We start from the raw sequence: 6,000 nt of genomic DNA on the forward strand, positions 1-6,000 counted from the left end.
GTTCCCGGAATAGAGAATGGATTTAAAAGAAAGAAGATTAGCAAAAGTAAGAACCTAATCTTTCATTCCTGTACAATCCCACTCTGTTCCTGGACAAGTGGGATGTAACAGAGCAGTCCGGTAGAGTCAGGGTTGGGGCTGATGAGCATGCTGCCAAAATGAACGAACTGAAAGCAGCATCCTGCTTGGCCACCATATCAATCCTATAAAATTTCGTAAAAGTATGCAAGGAGGACAAGGTAGCAGTTCTGCAAATTTCTTCAAAAGAAATCGCTAACGACTCTGCCCATAAGGAAACACCTCTAGTAAAATGAGCTCCCATAGAGAGGGCTTCTTTCTGGCAGCAATATAGGCTGATGAAATAGCCATACAGATCCATCTCAAAATGGTGATCTTCGAAGCCAGCCTGCCCTTATGGACAGGACCCACCAGCTTGAACAGATGGTTGAAAACCTGAAACTCATTTGTGACCTCCAAGTACCGCAACAAAAGTCTGCGGACATCCAACAACCTCAACACTTGGTCATGGTCTCTTGATCCTGAAGGATAAAAAGTAGGCAGCTAAACCACCTGGTTGATGTGGAAACTAGAAACCACCTTCAGACGAAAGGAAGAACAGTAGCAGAAACATGCAGGAATCCGTAATCCGAAGAAAAGAATCTCTACAGAACAAAGCCTGAAGCTTGAAAACCTTGCGGGCTGAAGTTATAGCTACCAGGAAAACTGTCTTAATGCTGAGATCCATTAAGGATGCCTGCTGCAGAGGCTCATAGGGCAGAAAAGCCAGCGACCAGAGATTCCAAGTCAGACAGGGTAGCCACAGTGGAAAACGAAGCCGCAATGTATCCCTAAGAAACCTGACAACATCCAGATGAGCAGTCAAAAAGCCTCTCAGAGGCTTAGGACCAAAACAAGAAAGACTGGCAATCTGAATCCTCAGAGATCTGACGGCCAGACCCTTTCCAGCCTGCCTTGAAGGAACATGAGAATCAGAGGTACCGACAGCAAGGTCGGATCCTCGTGCTTCTGGTCATACCAAATTGATAACATCTCCAGGACTTCGCATAGGCTGCCACAGTGGAATTCTTTTTGCTGCGCAGGAGAGTAGCTATCATGCCTAAAAAGTAGCCTCTGCAGTCTAAGATCATGCACTCAAGAGTCAGGCCATAAGACCAAAGTGGTCCAAATCTTGGAGCACAACTGAGCCCTGTGTAAGGAGATGAGGATGACGCGGAAGCCTGAGCCCATGATCTAGCTGTAAATGAACCAGGTTGGCATACCACGGCCACCTCGGACAGTCAAGCGCCATGAGAATCACCGAACCTCTGTGCGACTTGATCCGTCTCAGCAGATGGCCTATCATGTGCCACGGAGGGAAGATATAACGAAGACCTGCCAGCAGCCAGGGCTGCTCCAGCTCATCCAATCCTTTGCTTCCTGGCTCGTGAAGACAGCTGAAGAACCAATCTGCTTTCCAGTTGGCTGCTGATGCTATTAGGTCAAACATCGAATAACCCACTTCTCCGCTATGCAGTTGAAGGCTTTCTGGGACAGGGACCATTCCTCCAGGTCCAGAGTCTGATGGCTGAGATAATCTGCCTGTACATTCTCCACTCCGGCTATGGGCGCTAAGGAAACCGCTAAGAGGTGGCTTTTTGCCCAACGAAAAAGAAGATGGGCTTTGGTGCACAGAGACAAGCTCCTGGTGCCTCCCTCATGATTGACATAGACCACCGCTGTGGCAATTGTCTGAGAAGACACACTCAGCCTGATTCCAGAAAAGATGCTTGAAGTGCAGAAGGGCCAGCCGAATCACCCAAAACTCCAGGCGATTGATCAACCACTTTCTTTCGGACAGGGACAACCAACCCTGGACTAGCCTGTTCGAGCAAAGGGCACCCCAGCCATATAGGTTTGCATCCATCATTAGGATCAATCACTCAAGTGGAGATCTGTAGGGGAAGACTCTGGGACAGAGATTGAGGATTCAACCCCAGGCCAGGCTGTTCCAAAGCTCTGCCATCCAAGGGAGCCGGACATGCAGCGGATCCTTCAGTGGACTCCAGCGGGAAATAAGCACATCCTGTAGCAGGTGCAGGTGGGCCCTCATTCAAGGAACCACATCTATGATCGCAACCATAGACCCCAGGAGCTGCAGGTACTGCCAGGCTGTCTGAGTCTCAAGGAAGTCACAAATCAGCTGAGCGAAGCTTCTCCTGGCGCAAGACGGGCAGAAAAGCAATGTTACTTACCGTAACAGTTGTTATCCAGGGACAGCAGGCAGCTATTCTCACTAGTGGGTGATGTCATCCGACAGAGCCCCGATACGGACATCTTGCAAGCATGTCTTGCTTGAAGAAACTCAGAAGTTTCGAGATGCCCGCACCGCGCATGCGCCAGTGCCTTCCCGCCCGATGTACCGGGCGTGTCTCCTCAGTTCAGGTAACTAGCCTGAGAAGCCAACCCAGGAGAGGTGGGTGGGACGTGAGAATAGCTGCCTGCTGTCCCTGGATAACAACTGTTACGGTAAGTAACATTGCTTTATCCCAGGACAAGCAGGCAGGTATTCTCACTAGTGGGTGACCTCCAAGCTAACCCCAATGGGATGGTGGGAGAGTTGGCAACTTAAGAGAACAAATTTTGTAACACAGTTTGGCCAAACTGTCCATCCCGTCTGGAGAAAGTATCCAGACAATAATGAGAGGTGAATGTGTGAACCGAGGACCAAGTGGCAGCCTTACAAATCTCCTCAATCGGTGTTGATCTGAGGAAGGCTACAGAGGCTGCCATTGCTCTGACCTTATGGGCTGTGACCTTACAGGGAAGGGATAATCCAGCCTGGGCATAGCAGGAAGAGATACAAGCCGCCATCCAGTTAGAGAGGGTGCGCTTCGATACAGGTCGTCCCAACTTGTTTGGATCAAAGGAGACGAAAAGTTGAGGAGCAGTTCTGTGTGGCTTTGTGCGATCCAAGTAGAAAGCTAAAGCACGTTTACAGTCCAGAGTGTGCAAAGCAGATTCCCCAGGATGAGAATGAGGCTTTGGAAAGAACACTGGAAGCACGATGGATTGGTTGATGTGAAATTCAGAGACCACTTTAGGCAAGAATTTTGGATGAGTGCGAAGAACCACCTTGTCATGATGGAATATAGTGAACGGTGGATCCGCCACTAGGGCCTGAAGCTCACTGACCCGGCGAGCAGACGTGAGGGCCACCAGAAAAACCACCTTCCAGGTGAGATACTTCAGTGGAGCCTTGTTGAGAGGTTCAAACGGAGGCTTCATGAGATGAGACAGGACAACATTGAGATCCCAAACCACAGGAGGAGGTTTGATAGGAGGGTTGACATGAAAAAGCCCTTTCATGAATCTGGAAACCACAGGATGAGCAGACAAAGGTTTCCCCTGTAGAGGCTGATGGAAAGCCGCAATAGCACTCAGGTGGACTCGTATGGAGGTAGATTTGAGACCAGACTGAGACAGGTGTAGAAGATAGTCCAATACAGAAGAAAGGGAAGCTCGTTGAGGTTCCATGGCATTGGAAATACACCAGGAAGAGAATCTAGTCCATTTTTGGGAATAGCATTGTCGAGTAGCAGGCTTCCTGGAAGCCTCCAAGATCTCCCTCACTGCTTGAGAAAACTGGTGAGGAGTTATGTTGAAAGGAACCAAGCTGTCAGGTGGAGGGACTGCAGGTTGGGATGAAGTAGTGAACCTTGATGTTGAGTGAGTAGTGAAGGAAACACTGGAAGAAGTACTGGCTCCCTGCTGCTGAGTTGAAGTAGAAGGGAGAACCAAGGTTGTCTGGGCCACCGAGGAGCAATCAGAATCATGGTGGCATGGTCTGATCTCAACTTGACCAGAGTCTTTTGAATGAGAGGAAATGGAGGAAACGCATAAAGGAAGCGATTCCCCCAATCCAGTAGAAAAGTGTCCGCCTCGAGGCGATGAGGAGTGTAGATCCTGGAGCAAAACTGAGGCAGTTTGAAGTTGTGGGGGGCTGCAAAGAGGTCTATCTGAGGCGTTCCCCACTGAGCAAAGATCTGATGAAGGGGGTCGGAGTGGAGCGTCCATTCGTGAGGCTGGAGAAGACGACTCAATTTGTCTGCCAAGACATTGTCCCTCCCCTGAATGTAGACAGCTCTGAGGAAGGTGTTGTGGCGGACCGCCCAATCCCAGACTCGAAGAGCTTCCTGGCAAAGAGGGGCAGAGCCCGTGCCCCCTTGTTTGTTGACATAATACATGGCGACCTGATTGTCTGTGCGAATAAGGACCACCATGTCTTGAAGCAGATGTTGAAAAGCTTGGAGAACATTGAAGATGGCTCTGAGCTCCAGAAGATTGATCTGATGAAGTCGTTCCGCACTGGTCCAGAACCCCTGAGTGCGAAGACCATCCAGATGAGCCCCCCACGCATAGTTCGATGAATCGGTCGTGAGAACTTTCTGGTGGGGAGGAGAGTGAAACAGCAAACCTCTGGATAGATTCAAAGAGGTCATCCACCAGAGAAGAGACTGCCGTAGAGCAGAAGTGACTACAATGTGACGGGACAACGGGTCGGACACCTGAGTCCACTGAGATGCCAGGGTCCATTGAGGAATTCTGAGATGAAGTCTGGCAAAAGGCGTCACATGAACTGTAGATGCCATGTGGCCCAAGAGGACCATCATGAGTCTCGCTGAGATGGACTGGCGAGAAGACACCGACTGGCAGAGTAGAAGGAGAGCATCCATGCGTTGCGGAGGAAGGAATGCTCGAAGTTGGATGGTATCCAGGACAGCCCCGATAAAGGGGAGAGACTGGGTGGGCTGAAGATGTGACTTGGGAAAGTTGATCTCGAAGCCCAAGTTCTGCAGGAAACAAATTGTAGTCAAGGTCGCCAAAATGACCTCTGGAGCCGACGGTGCCTTGATGAGCCAGTCGTCGAGGTATGGAAACACCTGGAGACCCATGTTTCGGAGTGCAGCGGCCACCACCACCAGACACTTTGTGAAGACTCTGGGCGACGAAGAAAGGCCGAATGGAAGCACTCGATACTGCAGATGTAGATGTCCCACCCGAAATCTGAGGAACTTGCGGGAGGCCGGATGAATCGGGATGTGAGTGTAGGCCTCCTTGAGGTCCAGAGAGCATAACCAATCGTTCTGCTCGAGGAGGGGATAGAGAGAGGCAAGGGTCAGCATACGGAACCGCTCCTTGACCAAAAACTTGTTGAGGACTCGAAGGTCCAAAATGGGCCGCAGATCGCCCATCTTCTTCGGGACCAGGAAGTACCGGGAGTAAAACCCTCGGTTTTGCTGATCCAACGGGACCGGCTCGACGGCCCGAAGCCGAAGCAAAGCCTGAGCCTCCTGGAGGAGAAGAGCGGTCTGCGTTAAGTTGGAAGGATACTCTCTTGGAGGGTGGTCCGGGGGGACCCGTTGGAAATGAAGAGAGTATCCCTCTCTTACGATGGTAAGGACCCAAAGGTCTGTGGTGATCGTTTCCCATCGATGACAAAAATGATGGAGACGACCCTCTATGGGAAAAACGGGGGAAGACAGAACGTCGGTTATGCTCCCTGGAAGAGAGTCAAAAAGGCTGAGTAGCCTTGGGTGCAGCCGGCATCTGAGGCTTCTGCTGAGTCTTCTGGGGAGGCTGTCTCTTCGCAGGCTGTCTCGCAGGAGGAGTCTGCCTCGGTTGATAACGCCGCTGGTAGATCAGAGGCGGTCTAGAGGGACGAGACTGCTGAGGCTTCGGCTTAGGTCGCAGAATAGACTGAAAGGACTTCTCATGGTCCGAAAGCTTTTTAGTAACAGTCTCGATAGACTCATCGAACAGATCCGCTCCCGCACAAGGCACATTTGCAAGTCTGTCTTGGAGGTTCGGATCCATATCAATGGTACGAAGCCACGCCAGGCGACGCATGGCGACCGAATAGGCCGCAGCACGTGCTGAGAGCTCGAAGGCATCGTAGGAGGATTGCATCAGCTGCAGTCGTAACTGGGACAGGGTCGCCAC

This window comes from Geotrypetes seraphini, chromosome 5 (genome assembly GCF_902459505.1).
Source record: "Geotrypetes seraphini chromosome 5, aGeoSer1.1, whole genome shotgun sequence".
Classification (NCBI taxonomy): Eukaryota; Metazoa; Chordata; class Amphibia; order Gymnophiona; family Dermophiidae; genus Geotrypetes; species Geotrypetes seraphini.